This window comes from Zonotrichia albicollis, chromosome 15 (genome assembly GCF_047830755.1).
Source record: "Zonotrichia albicollis isolate bZonAlb1 chromosome 15, bZonAlb1.hap1, whole genome shotgun sequence".
NCBI lineage: Eukaryota > Metazoa > Chordata > Aves > Passeriformes > Passerellidae > Zonotrichia > Zonotrichia albicollis.
The window spans coordinates 5,974,968-5,995,812 of record NC_133833.1 but is presented as its reverse complement, the minus strand read 5'-3'; the positions used below and the strand labels follow the sequence as shown (position 1 = coordinate 5,995,812).

General features: G+C 46.8%; 1 long non-coding RNA gene across 2 annotated transcripts in view; it reads left to right on the top strand.

The window, feature by feature from the left end:
- The window catches only part of LOC113458833 (uncharacterized), a 171,666-nt gene that overhangs the window by 98,920 nt on the left and 51,901 nt on the right, over nucleotides 1-20,845 (top strand). For both annotated transcript variants that reach the window (XR_012582793.1, XR_012582792.1), the window contains exon 3: nucleotides 19,137-19,293. This is a non-coding gene — a long non-coding RNA (uncharacterized LOC113458833). The remainder of the gene's footprint in view (nucleotides 1-19,136; nucleotides 19,294-20,845) is intronic.

The following is a 20,845-nucleotide window of genomic DNA, read 5'->3' as shown; positions in this document are numbered from 1 at the left end:
GAAGCTGAAGGCTTTCCTTCTTTCCTGAAGGGAAGGGATGGGGAAAGGAAGAGGGAAAGAAAAGAAAGGAAAGGGGAGAGGAAGGAGAAAGGGAAAAAGAAAGGAAAACCCCCAAAGGTTCTGGGGTTTTCTGCTTTCCTCACTTAAAAAAACCTCAATCAACTAAACCTCCAAAACACCAAAGCAATTTATTTTGGTAAATGTACCAGTTCACCATTTGGAAAAGAACTCCTGAAATGGCTTGGTTTTAAAGTGCTAAAATTAGTCCAGTTGGCATTTAATGAATTTTCTTTAGCAGAAACCATTCCTGTCACACTCCTGAACAGCCCCTGCTCCTGCACTGGTGGAAGCTGGGAGCAAGGCTAGAAATAAACTATTTACCTGCATAAAAGTGCTTACTCCAGAGCAGCCTGATCTAATCCCAGCCCTTTGTGTCTTTTGGCTCTGTTTCTGCTGGTAATCATGCTATTAGTGGGATTGGACAGAAAAAAAAAGAGGATTTTTTTCACATATGAATGTGTGTTTTGAGTTTTGTGCTTCAAAATGTCACTCCCCTCCTTTCAAGGGACCAAACTTTCTTTCAAGCCAAGACAGGAAATAAAATACCACGTTTTGCTTTGGGAAGCTGTGTTGGTTTTTGGTTGATTTTCAAGCTGTCAGTGAACCACACAGTGGGTGGTTCACAGAGAATGAATTGATAGTCATTCACCACAAAGGGGGAAACTGAGGCACAGATGGGCTTCCCCTCCCCAGGAGGAGGGGAAGGGCTGGCAGTGGGACCCAGTTCTCTTTGGCAGAGCTCCATAGCAATTCCTGGGGAAAACAGATATTGCCTTTTCCATGGATTGTTAGGGCAAGGCTGAGCAAGGGGTTCAAAACCTCTGGATGCAGTTCTGAAACTGGAAATCAAGGGGTAAAAAAAAAGAAAAAAAAAAAGGAATAATTAGAGGAACAAGGCTTTGGGAAGCAGGAGTGGCAGCTGAGCCAGGTCCAGCAGGTCCAGGCTGTGCCCCCAGGCCCTGCCCATGGGCTCAGGTGTGCAGGTGAGGGCAGCAGGATCCCCCTGCAGCAGTGGGAGGCTGATTCCTCCTGCACTGATGGATCCCTGACGGCGTGGGTTAATTGAATGGACATATTTCATTAAACAAAGCCTTCACCATCTGTTCCATCCCAATTAGAAATGCAGAAAGGAACATATTTCTCAATGACAATGGCGGGGAGGGGGAAAGGATATCAGTGGTTTCAAATCATGTAAAATTTTTCTGCAAGACAGACTCACAGCTGGGAGGTTCAGGTTTTATTCTTGGGCCAGGCTCCCTAATCTTTAAATTCCCTCCCTGAAACTCCATTTTGGCTGGGTGGGAACTCCTGCAGTATTGTCCCTCACACAATTTGGGAAGGGGATGAGGGGGAGCTGTTTGTTCTGCTCATTCCTGGGACCAAGGCAATAAGGAAAGAGCTCCCTACGAATTGTTATGTTGTTTTACCTTCCTGGTAATGGAAATTGCACATTGATGCTATGCTGAGTCCCCATCTCTTCCTGAGGGAAGCTGAACTGAGGTACCAAAGAAAAGAACTCTTGTTTTGTAAATTGCAAATCATAGTGATACACAGACAGGAAAAAGTTATTCCCTGAAATTAAAGAGCCAATGGTGTTAACCACAATTTCTGTCCATATCTTGTGTGTCTGACTAAGAATGCGTTTAATTTCTGCTCCATCCACTTGCTGGGGATGTCAGGAACCAGCAGTTATCAGCAGGGAGAGGCAAGAGGGGATGCAGAAGCAAATGCCTGATGTTGTCCTAGGAGATGATTTCCAAACCAGGAGGCAGGTTTGCTTTGACCTTTAGGAGGCAGAGCTGATTTGTTTTATTGCTGTGGTGTGTTTTATCTTTATGTTCCCATTAATCATTTTCACTCAAATGAAACCTGCAAGCATGTAAAGCGCAGAACTTATTTCATCGGGTCCGTGTGTGTGTTTGTGTTTCTTTAAGAAAATGCCGCAGCCAATTCTGTTAAATTATTAGCCCTGTAATTCTCAAATTTAGTGTCACCCTCAGGTAAAATTGCTACTGCAACTAAATAAAACCTCTGGAAATGAATTGCAGCTCTTGACAGCCCTTAAGCCCTTGAGGCATTTAAATTCTGGATTTAGCGCAGGATTATTACTTGAGTGCAGCAGTTACCCGAGTCTTTAGCAGGGCTGCCTGCCCAGCCCAGCCTGATTGCCCATTCCCCCTTTGTTTTGTGCTGTGTATGTTATTCCCCCTTTGTTATATGTTATATGTACATTTTATCCCTCCTTTGCTATGTGCTGTGTATGTTATTCCTCCTTTGTTATGTTATATGTTATATATGTTATATGTCATATGTCATATATCATATGTTATTCCCTCTTTGTTATATGCTGTATATGTTATTCCCCCTTTATTATGTATAGATATGTTGTTCCCAGTTTGTTATGTACTTTTTATGCTATTCCTCCTTTGTTATGTGCTGTGTATGTTATTCCCCCTTTGTTATGTACTATATATGTTATTCCCCCTTTGCTATGTGTTGTACGTGTTATTCCCCCTTTGTTATGTGCTCCTGGTGTGAGTGTGGATGGAGCATCCTGCACTGCTGCTGCTGCAGACTCGCAGCTGGGATTATTTTCCATCTCCTGCTGCTCTGTCCCACCCCTCATTTCCCCACCACGGCAGCCCTGGCAAACATTCCATCCCTTTTTCTGTTTGTTTGCCGGTGGTGTTGCTTTCCTGATGGCAGCAGCTCCGCAGGAGGGGTCATTTTGCTGGTGTTTAATGGCTTCAAACTCTCTTTATTGCTGAAGGCAGCACATCCGCCTGCTGAAGGGGCTGTGCATGGCTGTGGCCATGGAACCAGCACTCCTGGAGGGGCAGGAGGAGCTGGGGGGCTGCTGGGTCAGGTCCTGCTCCCACATAGTCAGGGATGCTGGAGCAGAAAAGAGTGAAACCAGCCAAGGAAGTTGAAGCTGTGCAGAGCATCAGCAGGGATTTGTGCTTTTCCTCTTTTTTCATGTTAATGCTGTTAGGAAAACTAATCCACAAACACCAGAGGTTTATGTCCAAAAAGGAGAGAGAGGAGTCCTTTTTGGTGTTATTCTAATAAAGGGAGAGGCCATGGGGCATTCCCCTGGGATCTCTCAAATCTTTGGAGGACACAGCCTCCCTTTTTATCCCAATTTCCCAGCCATATTTCCCTTCTCTCTTTCCCCATTGGCTGAGATACTTGAGAGGTACAGACTTCCCAAAACACCTGATACCAGAGATTTCCCTCTAATGTATAACCCTCCCTTTTCATTTTTAAGTCTTAAGGAATTTAGCAGTTTTTCTTCCCCAATGTTTATTTCATCTTTCAATGTCTAATTTCATTTATCAGCAAACCTGAAGTTTATTGTAAAAGCAAATATCTTTTTCCATTCACCAATCAGTGAAATCCTTCCCACTGTTTCTTTTATCTCCCAGTGCTGTTTTTATCTACCAGCAGAGCAGACCCACAACTTGTTTTTAAAGACAAATCCACTATTCCTCTCAATGCTTTAGTGGCAGCCTGAATTGTATTTTCTTTTTTTTGAGGCTACTGTCCTTCTGCAAAGGCAGTGTCAAAGCCTTTTTTGTGCCATTGCACGGGAGAGGAGGGAGCACAGCCTGGCAGCAGTGCCTGAGGCACAGGGAGGTGTCTGGGGAAGGGCTTTGAGCTCGGGGAACCAGAGGCAGAACAGCAAATCAGCAGCTTTATCCCTGGAGATAAATATGTAATGGTAGCAAGATAAGCAAGGATATTATTGATCATATCTGAGGCCTTGGCAGGCATTTCTGGGCTCTGGTGTTTAGCAGGAGGTCACCAGCAGAAAGACAAAAGACAAACATCACCATGCTCTTTATTTTGTGGTGTCTCTGGAGAAGATCGTAACCCCATGGCAGTCTAAGTCCTGATTAAATACCCTGTGTGAATACTGATGAATTAATGAGCTCTTGAACTTAGAGAGAGCTTCTGGCCAGCTTCTGCTGATCCCACCCCAGACAGTGTCAGTCTTGATGCTCAGTGGTTCTGAACAATTTGGATATTCTAAGATAGGATAGTCCTTTTCCTCTCCCATCCACATCCCAGCTTGCACAGATTTGACGACACCATCAGCCTTTGGAAGAAGGAAAACCAAGTCTGACTCTATCCAGAGCCAGTTACATCAGAAAAGATGTAAAACAGACTTCTCCCACTTGCTATTTGTGCTCAGCTCCTGATCACTGCAGCTGCAAGACATTTATAAACAGACCTAAAATACATCTCTGCTAATTGCTGACGACTTTCCTTGAGGACCAGATCCCAAAGAAGACCAATATGGTGATGGTACCCAAGCTGCCTGTGTCTCAGCTCACCTTGGGCAAGTCTGTGGTGAAGAATCCATAATTCAGACATTTAGTGGTGAGACAGTGTGGGAGTTTTGCTTGTCTCTCACCCAGGCTCCCAGAGGAGAGGATGCAGAGGCAGGTGGTGCAGGGATGAGGGATGGGAGCAGCTCTAGCCCAGATAAAGCAATGAGCATGGGCTTTGCAGCACCCCAGTGTCACTGCCAGCCCAGCAGTGAGCTGGAGGTGGCAGCAGCCTCTGGCCAGCACTAGGGGCAGGCAGGGGCAGGGAATGCCAGAGGAGAGCAGGGCATGGCAGCACTTGGCACTCTGGAAGGGTTTGTGAGCTGCAGAGCAGGGCTGCAGAGAGGCAGCCAGGATTCAGCATTCAGGATTCAGCATTCAGGATTCACGATTCAGGCAGTGTCCAGGCTGACGATGCCCAGGGTTCCTGTGCTGAGCTCTGAGCCCCTGCACACAGATGTCTCTCCCCCACACTCCACTGAGCCGTGTAATGGAGAGCTGACTGTTTGTGACAATTTAGGGCTGTGCTCTGGCTGGGAGGTCAGCGTAAATTAAGACAGCATGATGAGAATTGTGAGGACATAACTGATGGGCTTAGCATTTTCTAGCCAGGAATAAACAAATTCCCCAGTGTCACAAATTTATGATGAGTGAAAAGTGTTCAGCCCTGTCCTCTGACAGGCACTAATGGGGTATTAGAGGCCAGCAAAAATAGCTTTTGCAAACCTTAAGCACAGAGCAGTGCTCAGACACTTCTCTGCTTTTGGGGCTCAGGTAAAATGTGTGCCTACCTTGGGGAGAAGATACACCCTGCTATGGGAGGCAAACAGGCTCTGTGCCTCAGCTGGAAGACTGAAAAATAGGGTTCACTTGCTGTGCAGTGGCCTCAGAGAGCCAAACCAGTCCTGTCAGTTGTGGGCAGTTCCATCCTGTCCCTCAAAGAGCACTGAGCACATCTCCCAGCTCTGGGCTGTGCTCCTGGGTACCAATGCTGGAACGAGTTCTTTCCTGGGACTCTGGTTTTAGATGTGGACACTCGACCAGCTGTGATGGAGACACAGCAGGATGCAAAGAGAATCTGTCACAGCCTCAAGCCATGCAATCTTAGCAGGAGGAGGGAAGGAAGTCCTGGCATGTAGGACCTTCGTGGTTGTTGGGCAAGTGATGGGCACAGCTGGCAGTGGGCTCTGGGATGGGTTCAGGGTTTGCAGATTTGGGCTGTGATTATGTTATAAAACAGAGCAATGGCTAATTAATCTGCTGAGTGACAGAGCTGGGGGAGCAAACCTGCCCCTCCTGGGCCCAGTTCCAAGCACAGGCATTCCATACCCTGCTCTGTGCAAATGGAAGATTGCATGAACTGTTCTTGTGCCACGAAATGAATACCTGCTCAGGACTGAAAAGCTGTGAGCAGCTTCCCCTCCTCTGCTGGTGAGGATAAACAGAAAAAAGGGGTACACTTTCCCTTCCCATCTCCCTTCCCAAGCTTAAAATCCAGATAGCTGCCACAGAGGCAGTGAAAAAATAAATATTTCTTATGGTTGTATTCCTGTCCAGAGAAATAAATGGTGTTTGCTTGCATGTATGTGCACACACACACAAAAATGATGCATTTTAATTATCCTCATAAAGGATGAGGAACGTGCATCTGGGCATGACTGTGAGCCAGGAACAAGGCATTCATTTCCTCACCATTGCTTTATCCCTTTTGACCTTAATTTGAATCCCTTGGAGCTGGATGGTTGCATCTGTCAGGGCGGCTGTGCCTTAACCTGCTGGGACCAAGAGCCTGACGCAGGGAATATCTGTGCCATCCCTCTGTGCCCGGAGCCTGGCATCACCTGATGTTCCCCCAATCCTCCCCTGGCTGTCCCCACCCTCCTGTGCTCGGGGCATCCAACCTGCATCTGCCCTAATTACTGCAAGCAGAGCCCGAGCTCAGGCGGTGCTGCCCCTGTCCCGGTGCTGCAGCCATCGGGGTGGGCAGGAAGGCAAATGAGGTGATTCCCATTAATTCCACCTCTGTCATTTCCCTGCCTGCAGCCTGGCTGATGAGCTTGTCAGCCCTGAGATGACAGCAGGACAGAAGGGCAGGTTTTGCTAACAGTGCCTGAGGAGCTTGATCTGAGTAGCGTGACCGTGTTGTTGTAGAAGGGCTCTGGCTCAGGCTGCCTTTGCACAGCTTTGCTGCAAAACTTTTCCCTCCTAGATAGAGCCTGGCTCCTGCAGATCCTCCCAGACTAATTTGTTAAATGATCCCCCCTTTCAGTGAGTGTCACTTCAGCCCTTGGTCACAGTCTGAGCCACTGCAGGCTGTTTCTGTTCAGGTGGAAAGGGATTGGGGTGAGGGGTGCTGTGAGCAGAGGGTTGGTTTTTGAACCCTCTTTCTCAGGGGTGTCTGCATAGAGTTTTTAAAATCAGTTCCAGGCAAGAGCTGGAGACCCTAGAACTGTGCGGTGGCTTATGAGCCTGAGTTTACAGAGGCTTGATGCAATGGGGTGACCCCAAACATGAGGCCATTATCTGCCTGTGGAACCCACAGAACAGCTGTAAAATTAGCCTTAGCCTCTGCTCTGTGTTTCCCGTCATATCTTGGTCTCTTCAGCCATGCCTAAGCTCAGTGCTTTTCTGCATCTGCTCCTCCCTTGCCCACCTTTCCTTGCTCTCTGTCCCTCTCTCCAGAGCATGTCCTGGTTTGCATCTCCTTGGCAATGGGCAGGGACAAGAGCTGGTTGCTGTGTCCCACCCCATCCCCGATCTCTGGAGCTGCTTTTCATTCCTGGCTGACAGCAATTGGAAAGCCCCAAACTGCATCATCTTCCAGCCTGAGGGAAGACAATCCTGGGGTCCACCTCAACCCCCCTTAAGAAGAGATGCTCCCAAATCCCGTGCAGTTTCCAAGTGGTCGTGGTTTATCCTTCCTGGTGATAAAAACGAAAGCAAGCTCCCCGAACTGAAGTGATTTCAGCTTTTATTGTAAGAAAAAGAAAGGCTAAAGCATCGGGGCTTGCAGGCTGAGCAGGAGTGTTCCCATCGAGGATGCTGCAGTGCTGGGTTTCCTTGAGCAGCGATGTCCCCGATGTTCCAGGTGGAGAGCACAAATTCACTGGGTCAGATGCCCCTTTTTATCCTGTTTTTTGTCCCTTTGGATTTTTTTCCCGTTGGGATCTTTCATTTGCATGAAGGTTTAAGGCGCTTGATTGGACATTACAGTTCTGTCCAGGCTGGTTCGCTGGGGGGGTGGTGCACTTTACTTAGATGTAATTTCTTATAACCACCCTTTTAACCTCTTTTACAATATAACAACCAAACTAACAGTACATGCTTAACGATCTATCAACTATTTTACGACAGTTTCTAACCTATTTTTAACACTGGTGCTGCCATGGATTTCATACCCTATAGCATCCTCACTTTCCCTGTAGCCCTGGCTGCCAAGCCTGAGCAGGGGGGATTTTCTAAGGCTGGACGAACCCTGTCATTTTTCTGGCTCTCTCCAAGCAGCACATCACAGCTGACCCTGCCAGACCGCATCAGGACTGAAGAGCAGCCCCTTCTCGCCGCTTTGTTATTTATTTATTTATTTCGAGGCAGCGGCGGGATCGGCTCCCTCCTCGGGAGACAGAGATGGCAGAAGGGCTGCTCGGATGCTGCAGCGGGCAGATGGCTGCGGGAAACCCCCAGGGCAAGGCGGACTAAAGAGCACAAACTGCGCTGGGCTGCGGCCAGCAGGAGGGAGGGAGGGACAGGAGGGACAGTGGGATGGGCAGGAGGGACAGAGGGATGGGCAGGAGGAGGAGGGATGGTTAGGAGGAAGGGATGGCCTGGAGGGAGGGCCAGGAGGAGGGAAGGATGGCCAGGAGGAAGGAGAGATGGCCAGGAGGGATGGATGGTCAGGAGGAGGGAGGGATGGCCAGCAGGAAGGGGAGGGATGCCTGGAAATGCAGAGAGCACCACCAAGCCCATACATGGGGTGCTCCCAGCAGATTCATAAAATCACAGAATTTCTAGGTTGGAAGAGACCTTTAAGATCATCGAGTCCAACCCATGTTCTAACACCTCGACTAGATCATGGCACCAAGTGCCTCATCCAGTCTTTTTTTAAACACATCGAGGGATGGTGACTCCACCACCTCCCTGGGTAGATGATTCCAGTATTTGACCACTCTTTCTGTGAAAAACTTCCTCCTTAATTCTAGCCTGTATCTCCCTTGGCGCAGATTGAGACTGTGTCCTCTTGTTCTGTCTGTTGTTGCCCGGAGAAAAAGACCGACCCCAAGCTCACCACAGCCACCCTTCAGGAAACTGAAGAGAGTGATAAGGTCACCTCTGAGTTTCCTTTTCTCCAGGCTGAACAACCCCAGCTCCCTCAGTCATTCTTCATCCGGCTTGTGCTCCAAGCCCCTCACCAGCCTTTGGATTCCTGCTAGCAGTGTGGTCCCCAGCAGTGCTGGGAGGGGATGCAGGGACCATCTGGTCAGTGCTGCTGCTCTCCTGGCAGGAGGAGCTCTGGCAGTGGGGCTGGGGCTGCTGGTAGACCACGAGTGGCTCTGCACTCTCCCGGCTGGCTCAGCAGGAAAATGGAGCTGGGAAAGCCATGGATGTGTCTCCCTGCTGAGAAGGGAGAGAGTCATAGCAAGGATGTAATTCAGGAGATGGTTCCCTATGGAAGCTGGGGGCTGGAGGCGGCTGCATCAAGGTGAAAATTATCTGGAACTGAGGGTTTGGTGGTTTTTTTTCCTCTGTACCTGATGTGTGATTTATATGTCTGCTTTTATGAATTTGAATTCCTCAGTTGAACCTCACCTCGTGCATCCAGATGCTGCAATTCAGCTGTGACTGTGGTCTAACAAATGTTACCCTTGCCCACTTTGTCTTTTGTATTGGCTTCATAAGAAACCAGAGTGTGAAAACACAGCACCATCAAACCTAGATACAGCAGGTTATTCTGCAGTAAACAGAATAATCAATTGCTTGGTATCCCAGTGTCTGCTAACATTGCATCTGTTTGAAGTATGTTTTTCAGTGAAAAGATGGCTCTGCATAATGCATAAAACTTCTCATCTCCATCAATATACCTGGCCAACAAGGACGGAGCTGGAATTTGAACTGAGTAGGAGTTCACTCTTTTACCACTCTTTTGTTGTTTTAAAGGTTAGCTTTTCTTTCTTAAAATGGATTGTTACCATCCTTTCAGAAAAGACAGTGTAAGGACTGGGGAAAAAAATAGTGCTTGAAAATGGCTAATTGAGCTATAGGAAAATATAATTTATGAAAGGAAAAATAACTCTCCTAGTCAGTGCATTAACTCATGTCATGACTTTTTAATGGCAATGTTATAGGTTAATTAGTACCTGTGCTGTCCTTGTGCCTACCAGAGTTATTCACAAAGGATCATGGTCTCATTAGGTAGGACTCCCATAAAGACAATCCTTCTATAAGTGGTTTAATATCTGCATGCATGTGTGGAAATGTTTTGCTGTTATCAGCAGAAAAGGATATTAAAGGAATGAGAAAGTAAAATACCTGCACACTGTTGAGGTTCTGACTGAGGGCTTAGAGAGGAAGCATTTTCTCTTGGATTTTCCTACACTTTGGCTTTGTTAACCTGGGAAAACTGCATTCAGGCACTGAGAGCTGCGAGGTGTTTCCCTTTGAAGGACCCTTGTGCTGCAGCCAGAATGGCAAAGATCCTCTGAGCATCAGCTAACACAGGATTAATGTTGCATGGGCTCGGTCTGCTGAGAAACACAGCAAATGCCTGAGGTAATGCAGCGTTCCTCCTTGGAATTGAGAGGGGAAAATAGGCAAAACGACCTTTCAGCTGTGAAAGTGAATGGAAATGGGAGTGTCTGAGTCTGAAATGGAAGAGGCAGAGAGGGCTGGATTAAATACTCCCCTTGTCAGATGGGAAGGTTGAGGAAAGCATGATTTTTGTCCCTCATTCTCTGTACGTGTCACTCACCTTTGACACACACATCCCCTCGTTTTCCTTCTCTCTTTTCTTCCCTGTAGCTCACAACTGTCCTGTTCCCCAGAAAAATGGGGTGGATGGGATAGCATAGAAAAAAAATCTCGGTTTGTACTGATGGGGGTCCTCACTGTGGCAGTGCAGGGATTTCTGCCCTGCTGCCTAGCAGGGCCTTTGCAGCTTGAGAAGGATGTCACACATTGAAAAGTGGGTCCTAACACCTTGGATCTCATGCATTTGAGAGAATTTGGAGCAATTCAGACAGATAATTACGGTAACTGTGCCTGAAACGTTCTGTGGTGGGATTTCTATGCCCAGAGGGATGAATAAGCACAGCCCAGAGGATGAGCGCACATCCTCACAAACCCTCCACCAACTGCACCCCCAGAGAGGCCAAGGAGGGACCATCACCTCTGTGAAAAATTATACTTCCAAAATTCAAAAGGTTTATTAACACCTTAATCAAAATTATAACAGAATACTGAATAGAGAAAATATTACAGTGCCGGGAGCGGAGGATTTTTCCCACCGACGCAATGAAGGTTTCACCTTTTAACCCTTTAGCACTTCCCAAATTTCTGTCCATTGCTCCTTCCTTGCTGTCCAGTGGTGGAGTTTAAGTCCTTAAATCTTGATTGGAGCTCAGGTGTTGCCACAGTAATGAGCTGACCCTCCCAAATGTCCCAAACTCAGATCACCCCCTGATAAAAGCACAAGGGGGTAAAACATAACTGTGAATCTATAAAACGTAACTGTAAATCCATAAAACATAACTGTAAATTCATAAAACTTCTCTTAACAGATATACACATGATATTTGCCTTTAAAGACATCTTTGTCACCTCTCTCTGGTCAGCCAGGTCTCCCAGGGCAGGGATGAAGTTTCCACTGCAGAATGTTGGTGTTTCCCAGAGCTGCTCACACACAGGGATGCAGCACCAGGCTACATGTGGCATTGTGATTTCTGGGCCACAGCAAACTCAGATTTTGCAGGGAAATGGTAAAAAAACCCCTTGGTGTTCTGTTGATCCTCAGACTCAGGCTGGGGTAAGAAGACTTAAACGTTAAACCACTTTGTCAGCTCGCTTTCCTTGGAGCAGTATAGACACCTCTGATAGGAAAAAAAATTGTAGACTTTTCTTTTTTTTTTTTTTTTTTCTACTGCACTCTGCTTCATAGAAGATTTCTTAGGACAAAGAACCCATGAGATTTATAAAAATGAGTAGAAAAATCTGCATTTTACTGAGCTTTCCCCAGGAAGGAATACTTGTCTAGTTGCCAGAACCAGAACAGCATCTTCCTTTGAATCTTGAAAAGCAGATCACGGGCAAGACGAAAGGAAATGGTGACCATTTGGTTCCTGGAGAGAAACCCAATTGCTTCATTAAAGAAGAGTTGTCACATGCTTGTTTCTTAAATCCTGCTAAATACCTGCTTAGCAGCATTATTGACAGGCTTTTCTCGTGAACATTGAGCTGTTAAGCTGCTCCTGGTTTACAGCAAGAGGTTAAAGGATTTCTGAAAGCTCCCAATGAAAGCCTTACTAACTGGATTAACTGCTAACATGGATTTAGGCTTTGAGTCAGATTAACCCCCATTGCTCAAAGTAGGTTCTGCTTGTTCATCTTTTCTTCCTTTTGTCTTCTTTCTTCCCAGCTCTTCCCTTTTTTATTTTTATCGTAAGGAAGAAGGGAAAAATAATCCTCTGTGCTTGTGTTTGAGCAGTGGGACACTGGAGGCACCGTCTGGGCAAGGTGGTGACCTGGCCTCATCAGATGTGACAGTTTCTGTTTGGAAAATGGGGGGCAAGCTATGATAAGAATAAGGAGAGTTTTAAATTGGTCTGCAAATTTAGCTTCTGTTTGCCTTTGCTATTCTCTTCCTTGGATTTTTCTCAGCAGCATCAGAATAATTTTATAAAGTGATGAATTTATTTATTTATTTATTTCAAATTTTTATTTATTTATATTATTTTAAAATATTTATTTATTTGCTTATAAAATGATGTGACTATTTACACATCTGACCGGGCAAATAGCAGAGAAAGTACCTCAAACTGGATAACCTATGGTCTTCATAGCACCAAATAGGAATTAATCTAATTTGTAAGCAAGTTAAAGCATCTGCTGCCCCATTTAGAGGCATTTCCCACTCAGCCAGGATCCCTAATAAAGGGGTGAATTGGCAGCCCCACTCATTGCTGGGGATGGCCTCGCTGAGTGAGGGTCTGCTCCAGCCCATTTCCCAGGACCTGCAGGGCAGGAATCTGCCAGCAAATGCTGAAGGATGTCAGGGGAGCAAACTGAGATGTAGCCTGGAAGGAGCCGGGGTGCAGCGCTGTGGCTGCTCTTGCCTGACCAAACTGGCACATGAGTTGATTCCCAGCCCAGAAAAGAGATCAAGGAATGGAGCCAAGGCTTTTACTGCCTCTCTGTCTCCTGCTCACTGCCCTGTTCAGACCTCTCAATTTCCTCTCTCCCAGTGAGAGCAGCGATGCCATGCCCATGTGATGCCCAGCCCAGGGGTCACAGCCCGGTCTGGCCCACCCAGGCTGGCAAAGGGTTCCTGTGTCCCTGGGGAGGGAATCTTGTACCAGGGCCACTCAGAGTGCCCCTCAGGGTGGTGGCGTGTCCCCAGGGACTGGAGCTGCCTCATTTAGCTCTGTCTGCTCTGCTGGCTGGGATCTGAGCCCAGCTGGCTGAGGACCATGCTGCTAAACAGAGACTGCAGAGTAAGGAGCTCTTGCAGTGTGTTTGTGCCCCTCTGAGCATCACCCTGAGTGTGTGCACCCTGGAGCAGCTGGGTCTCACTGTGACACTGTGCTGTGCAACAGGGCTGTTTCTAACCTGGCTGGCTGATGGTCCCACAGGGCATTCAGGAGCTCCAGCAGTCCCCTGCCTTTCTCTGGGCCCCTTGGGGGCTTCTGCACATCTGTTCTGCCTTGTGGCCAACCCCTCTCTCAAACTGCTGAGTCTCTTCTCTAAAAACCATCAGCAGGATCCAGACAACCCTGCCTTCTCATTTCCCTCCAAAACTCATCATCTCCCCTGTGCACTCCTTAATCTCATCTTCTCTGAATCCCTCCCAGCTGCCTTTATCAGCATCTAATCCATTTTATCTGAATTGCCAACCTGCTTTCTGGCTTCCCCTCCACCATCCTTACCCCCACCAAATGTCTCTTTAAGCTCCCATCTGATCCTCCCCCCTTTTCTCAGAGAGCCTCAACTCCTTCTCCTCCTCCTCCTCCTCTTCCTCCTCCTCCTTCCTCCAGCCCTTCTCTGCTTTCTCCCCGGTCTGCACCACCACCCCCGGCTGCTCAGCATCAGCCTGTTCCTCACTGCCACGGGAATCTCACACATTTCCCTTTCTGATTTCCTCACACAGCTCACTGAAGCTCCCAGAGGGGACACCAGGTCACTCCTTTCATGCTTTCCATGGAGGCAATGATGGCTCCAGGTGTGTGACACAGCTGATGCTGTCCCCCAGGGGCTGTGGCTCCCTGCAGCACCTCTGGCAAAGCTCTCAGGGGTGACATGGCCTGTCTGCCTGCTGGCACATCTTGCTCTCAGCATGTTGGAAGAACCTCCCAAAACCTTGCAGACTTAGGCAGAGCCACGTTTCTCTGCACTTAACTGAGCACTTGGGGGCCATTCACATCCTGCCTCCCCTTTTTGGACATCTGAACAGTTGTTTGTGGAATTCCTTATGGCTTGATGTGTGGCATTTTACAGCACAGCTCTGTCATATCCTCTTTACATCAGATGACAAAATTACTGTTTCTTAATGCTATGACCTGCAGTGAGACTGGCCAAAGGAAAGGAAGAGGGGGGAAATAAGCTGAAAATCTATCAGAAACACCAGAAGGAAGTGGGGCTGTTTATGGGGCCCAAGGGGAGGTGATTCAGTGTGGTGATTTTATGTTTATGGGTAGATGGTTTGGAATGTGGCCGGACACACCACAGCTTTCAGTGTAGCCCTTTGCTCTCAGGGTGAGAGCTCTCAGCTCACCTGCAGTGAGACAAGCATGAAACAGAGGGGTTGTAATGTGGATCTTCCTTTTTGTTCTTACCGATACTCCAGAGCTCTTCTGAGCTCTGTGCAAGTCGAAACAACATTAAGTTTCCCCAGCTTATTCTCTCTATTCCTTTAATTCCCTTTGCGCTAAGGGAAGCAAAACCTTTGATGCATTGATAAGACTTTGCTTCCCACTGCCTGACATTCAAATCCCCCTCACTGCCAATGCAGGGGCTCTGTCTGGGGAAGGGCCCTGCCTTCAATTGCACAGCAGTTGGGAGACCCCCTGCCCTTCTGATCTTCTTAAGGGTCTGTTTTTGAAGAGCTCCTCATAGCAACTGTGGCATAAAAGCACTTGAGTGTGACTAAGTGTTGGCCTTGATGGATTTCCTGGGTCTAATCCCCTGCACATTATCCCAGCGTTGGCTTTACGAGAAGAATGATGAATTTTAATAGCAAATCAGAGACTTTCTGGTGTTCATGTTCGCCCTTTAAGGGGGGCACCAGACAGAGCTAGAAGCTGTGAGGTCTGAAATGGGCTGTGGCCACTTCTCTGCCTCTTAGACAGGGTGGAGTTGAGTGCTGACTTGAGCTGAATCTGAGATCTCAGCCTGGTGATCCTGATCCCTCCCAGTGGGTTTGAAATGGGACACCTCTGGCAACCCTGTCTTTAATAACAGACATAGAAACGCAGATGAGGTGGTGTGTCAGATCTTTGGGAGTTTTCCATGTTACCTTTCACTGCTGGGAGACCCATCATTCTCCCAGGACTCCATTGGAAGTAACTTAATAATCTTATCCCTGGAACAGGACTGACTTGCCTGTGGGGCTAATTTCCTTGTAGTCTGCTCCCCCAGTGCTGATCTACACGAGTGCTTTATATTAAATGTGCAATTTGTGATATTTCATAGTTGAGAAACGCTTGCCAGGTGTTATTGGTTTGGATTTTGGCATGTAATGAGCAGGGTAGCAAGCACTAATAGATGGTCTCTCTGACCATTTTCAGCAGTCACCTTGCCTTCTTCTTGCTGACACAGTTCTTATGGTAATTAATGAGCTGGCACATTCCTAGGAGCCTTGTCAATGAATTAATCTCTGCACAGAGGGAACAGCTGAACACAGGTTTCCTCCTGTTGTCTCTGGCAAACAGGGGAGGTAGAGAACCTGCAGGCAGGTGGAGAGGGGGCTGTGCAAGTCTTGCTTTAACAGGGGCTGGAATTATGCATCTTGCATATTTTGCATCTTGCATATATTTCTGTGCATCTGGTTTAATCCTCCTGAGCCCTCGTGTGTCTGATTAGAGTGTCCAAGGTGGTTATTTCTCCTGGCAAGGGAGTGCAGCTCATAATTAACTCGATTCTATAGGAGCAGAGGAGAGGCTCAGCTCTGTTGGTTGTGTGAAGGTGTCTGTGTGGAATCATTTTGTCCAAGCAAGCAAAGAATGGGGAGATATAGAAGAATGATCAACACAAGCTGCCTCTTCTTTATAAATTGTGTTTCAAGACTGATCAAACTCCAGGACTGAGACTGGAAGTGAAACAAGGAGGGACAACAGTACCTTCCTGAGGGGCTCCAGACATAGGCTGTGTCCCACTGGAGGAAGTGTCCATAAAGGCAGTGAAGGAACATTTCCTTCCCCTCCCAAGAGGTTGTAGGGACCCCCATGCCTTGCACTGCCATTCTTCTCCTGTGAATCTCACTACTCTCAGAGGCTGAGTGAATTTCTGAGAGCCTCTCCAGGCAGCTCCTGACCAGCTGTCCCCAAGGTCCACCTGCCACAGCTGACCTGCTGCTTCCCTTCTGCAATGCTTTATTAGACACTGGGCAGGAATTATCTCCTTCAGGAATTATCACTAAGGGTTGGGGAAAGAGGGATGGGTAGTAGCTGTTGCTAGTGTGAATAAGGCAGAAAACATGAATGTAAAGACCTTGTGGTTAAACCACTGAGCTCTGCCTTGAGACTTCACTGCTCTGAGTTACCATTGCCTTCCTTGAGCTATCTCCTGGTAATTGGATCACTGGATCATTACACATCCTGTTAAATGTCCAGGAGTCACTCCTGAAAAGCAGGACAAATCTCCCCTCCTCTGGTGTGACACTCCTAAAGGAGAAGGTTTGGCACTTCTGCAGTAGAAGTGGAAAGGACTCTGTAATGTGGGTCAGGGCAAGCCCAAGATTTGCTTTGCTGAAATGTCCAGCACAGGGCCTTTGGTTGTTAATCACCTGGGCAAAAGGATGTTTGACTTTTGGGTTTGGGACTGTTCCTTGGTTTAGACAGTGTTGGGATAATAACCCAGCTGCACAGCCAGTGTTGTGTTAGAAGTCCCAGGGCTGCTGGTATTAATCCCAGCACTAATCTAAAGTAACTCATGGCTCTGTTAGGAAAGAAAATTGTATATTTGCTTGAGGGACAAGGTGATCCATGAGAACTAAGAAATGAATGTTTCCTTAGGGTGTTCAGGAGTGAGAGAGAATTTATCATCTGCTTCAGTACTTGCTTGCTTTTCTCCCTCTGGTTGCTAGCCCTAACCAGCCATGGGGAAACTCTTAAGGTTATAGCATATCTCTGTTTATTTGATTGTCCAGGAGATTGTAAAATGGCCTGAGCTAAGGTCAAGTCCATCCACAGATAATGAGGAGATTGACTTAAGCAAAGAAAGGAGAGAAACTGGCTACAATTCTGCAGTGAAGCCACTGACCAAGCTCTTGGAGACAAGCTGGGTTGTTGCTTTCCTGTGGGACACTGGCTCTCCCCTGGACTGTGCATGTTTTGCTTTCATTGTCACCAAAGACATCTCAGTGATGAAAGCAAAAGAAAAGTAACATGACTGGTTTTCATAAAAATGTATTTTCCATTTTGGTCCAAAAGGGAATCACCCAGGCCTCTACTTTTCTAAAATCATCCAGGTGCATCAGAGCGTTTCCAAAGCAATTTGTCATCATTTCAGGGGCTGACTGCCTGTAGGAACAGGGAGAGCAGTGATTGGGTGCTACTCCCTGGATGTACAGATCTGTTTGACCCATCCCAAACCCACAGCTTCAAAAGGACTTTCACAGTGTTTCCTCAGCTCCAGTGGATTGCACTGAGCTGGATTCTGCACTGCTATTCCAGCTGTACTTCTATCAGTGTAGAATTACACTAAAATGTCAGCTGGAAGAACACAGGAATGCTGCACTCACACCTGGGGACATTCTGGTGGTCAGTGATGCAGCTAACACCACATGTCCAGTCCAGCATGGATACAGGGCCTGTCTTGCTCTATTGAACTGCTGAACTGTTTTTTTGGTTCATGTAAGTGGCTCTGAAACTGCAGTGACAAACAGAGCAGAAATTCCTGCAGAGAGCTGAAATATTTACCTACCACTGCCTTCATACTGCAGGATCCCTGGAGGGTTATGGTAAATTGCTCTCATTCGTGACCCCTAAGAAAGAGGTAGATACATCCGAATTTAATGGCTGGATGAAGTTCCTTTAAAGTGTTCACACACATGTCCTTTAATGCTTCTCACGTTGTGGGAGGCTGTGGAACATCCCTGGAAGTGTTCAGGGGCTTTGAACAGCCTGGTCTAGAGGAAAGTTCCCCTGGCAGGGGGGAAAATGAGATGACCTTCAAGGTCCCTTCCAACCCAAACCATTCTATGAATCTGTGATTCCCTCGCAGAGTATTCACAGCTCAGGGTGTTCTCAGCTGATCTCAGGGTGTTTGTCAGCTAATTTCGGTGGTGACACCATTCAATGGCAAGAGAGAGGCTCCCTCTGTGGTGTTTCCAGAGCAAAACTGAGCTGAGAGGTGATTCACAACTTTCAGGTAAAACTTCCCACGAGGATCTGTTCTGTTGCTGTGAATTAACAAACCAAGATCCATCTTGGTTAGGTGGAAGGGAGAGGATGGAATCTTGCCAAGAAGATGGCAGGTGAACCAATAAAATAAAAAATGTTCTGGCAGTCCTTATGTTAGAAATCACATTGTCAGGCACTTATATTAAATATCATTTTTAGTTTACAGCAGACTTCAGTGGCTTCAGTTTTGTCACACAGAACAGAGTTCCAGGGGTTATTTTTGGTTAAACACTTAAAAGTGTTTTCTTTCTAAGTCTTCTAACAACTTCTGTTTTACTTGTGCAGATTGTCCCAAAGTGCTTGCTCAAATGTCAGGTTAGACATAAAAGTGCCAAATATAAATTTATATTCTTGACCATATCTGTGTTGTATTATCTTATTCATCCTTCTGATTTTTCTTCAATGGGCATTATATTTGTAGCCTTTTTCCATGGAGAAAAAAAAAAATCTCAATTATCCGTAAAATCCTTTTTGAAATTTTGTTCATTTTTTACCATTTCCTCTTGGGTTTGTGGCATGGATCTGATCACAGCACTCACCAAGGAAATTACTTGTGGTTTCCCTAGAGCACAGAACATTGGCACCTTCTGTTTCCCAATAATTTGACTCTGAAGCAGAAGTTTGACACATCTGCTCAAAACATCTGTGGTGTTTAGAGAGTTTGATCATGCTGAGTGGATCAAAATGACCTTTGTTTTCTCAGCTTTTCTTTCTCTCACCAAATGTTACAGTGAGTTTAGATCCTTTCAGGCAGACTACCCCAACCTTGCCACTGTCTACAGCAAACATCATCTGAAGCTGTGCTGACCCCCTCTCTCATATTTGGCAGTCTTATTGAAATGTTGTCCTCACAAATCCTGTTACATTTTCTATTTCCCTGTTTGTTTTTTCATCTCGTTATTCATTGCTTTCCATCCAGAAGCTGAGAGGTGTCTCCACACCTTGGGCCTCTTTTCTCCTCCCATGGAGGCCACCAGAGGAGATCCAGGCAATCCCCAGTGTGGCTCTTTGCCTCCCTCAAGTGACTGGCACCAACACCAACCTCTGTGCAGCTGCAGCACCTTCCTGTGACTCAGGTGAGCCCTTCGCCTCGAGGAAGCTTGTCTCTATTATTCCTCTCATTTCTTTAGAAAAATAGATATGAAGATTTTTGGATAGAGGTGTTTTTCTTTGCCTGGGCACATCAGGATGAGAAAATGACATTGCTGCTTGAGATGGCAGCTCCAGACCCAGCCTTTTCCAAGACATCTTTGCTAGCCCATCTGACTTTCTAACAGTCTGAAAAATTCCACATTTAACTTTGCACCCAGGTGTCTCAACAGCTGAGGTGAGACCAGACATTGCTGAACAGGGCTTGGGGGAAGTGAAGGTGCTGGGCTACTTCCAACCCACCTGCTGATGACCCACTGGGTCATCTCTCTTGGCAGTTTCTGCCCAGAGCTCATTACACTGGTTGTTGCTAAAGCTGTGCTGAGCAGATCAGAGCCAAGGTTGCTTCAAGAGAGCTCAACTCAAGCTCAGGACGTTGCAGAATTGTCCTTTATTTCGTTAGTCATACGTACCTGTCTGTTTTCACTGTGTCCTTTAGCTATCCATATCCTTTTTCCAAAGTCACCAGACAGCTCCAGTCAGGGCAGTGGCATGTGAACAAGCAATATGAGGGACACTTGAAGAGACAATTCCCACCTGGCTGCCTCCCTCCTCAGCAGCAATGATTAACCCAGCTCTGAATGACAGAGTGCAATAAAACTGAGACAGTTCTGCCCTTGGTGCGTAATAAGTGAAAGACGAGTGGGAAATATCTCAGAAAAGTTTCCTCCACTAAGAGTAGGTGAGTGAGCACAGCCCTTTTCTGTCTGCCTTTCTGTTCACTCAGCAGCAGCCTGGAGCTGAGCCTTCAGTGTCTTTGCCTTTCTCTTTCCTACCTTCTTTTGCAGCTCCTATAGATAAAAAAATAATGTGGCTTTTCTGGAGCCCTAACCCCATTCTGTCACTGCTGTGCACTCCTGTGAGTGTGCATTATCTGACCATAAAGCTGCTGTGCAGCCAGCATGGAAATGGTATTGGCAAAGCTGTAATGGAGGCAGGAATTTATGTCTGTGGCCAGGTGGAGTTCTGAGGGATTGTACCTGAGCTAATAATACTTTGCTGTGAGCCACTGAGTTCAGCTATATCATTTGGGGCAGGAAAATCTATTGGTGCTATTCAAGTGTGGCTACCACAGTAATATAATTTTTCTTTGAAAAAAAGCAATGTTTACTTTTAATTGGAATCAATGCCAGTCACTTGTCTCACACTGAAAAAGAGTTAATGAGAGGGAAGTATAAAGAGAGGAAAACAGTTGAAAATTAAAAATATTTTGTTATGAATAATTATTAAATATCCCTAGTTTTAAGTCATAATTACCTGGAATTAGGCCAAGTGTAGCTAAGTCAAGGAGCCAGTTTGTTACTGGGTGATTTTGGAGTCCATCATCCCTTGTGCCAGAGAGGCAGGAGAACATGGACCCCACCAGGCAGCCCTTCCTTCCTCCATCCTCACTTCCCAGAGCTTGGGAAGAGCCCTGCTTGCTCACAGTGACCCCTGTGAGCTGGCACAGCCTGAACACCACACAAATCTCCTCCCTGG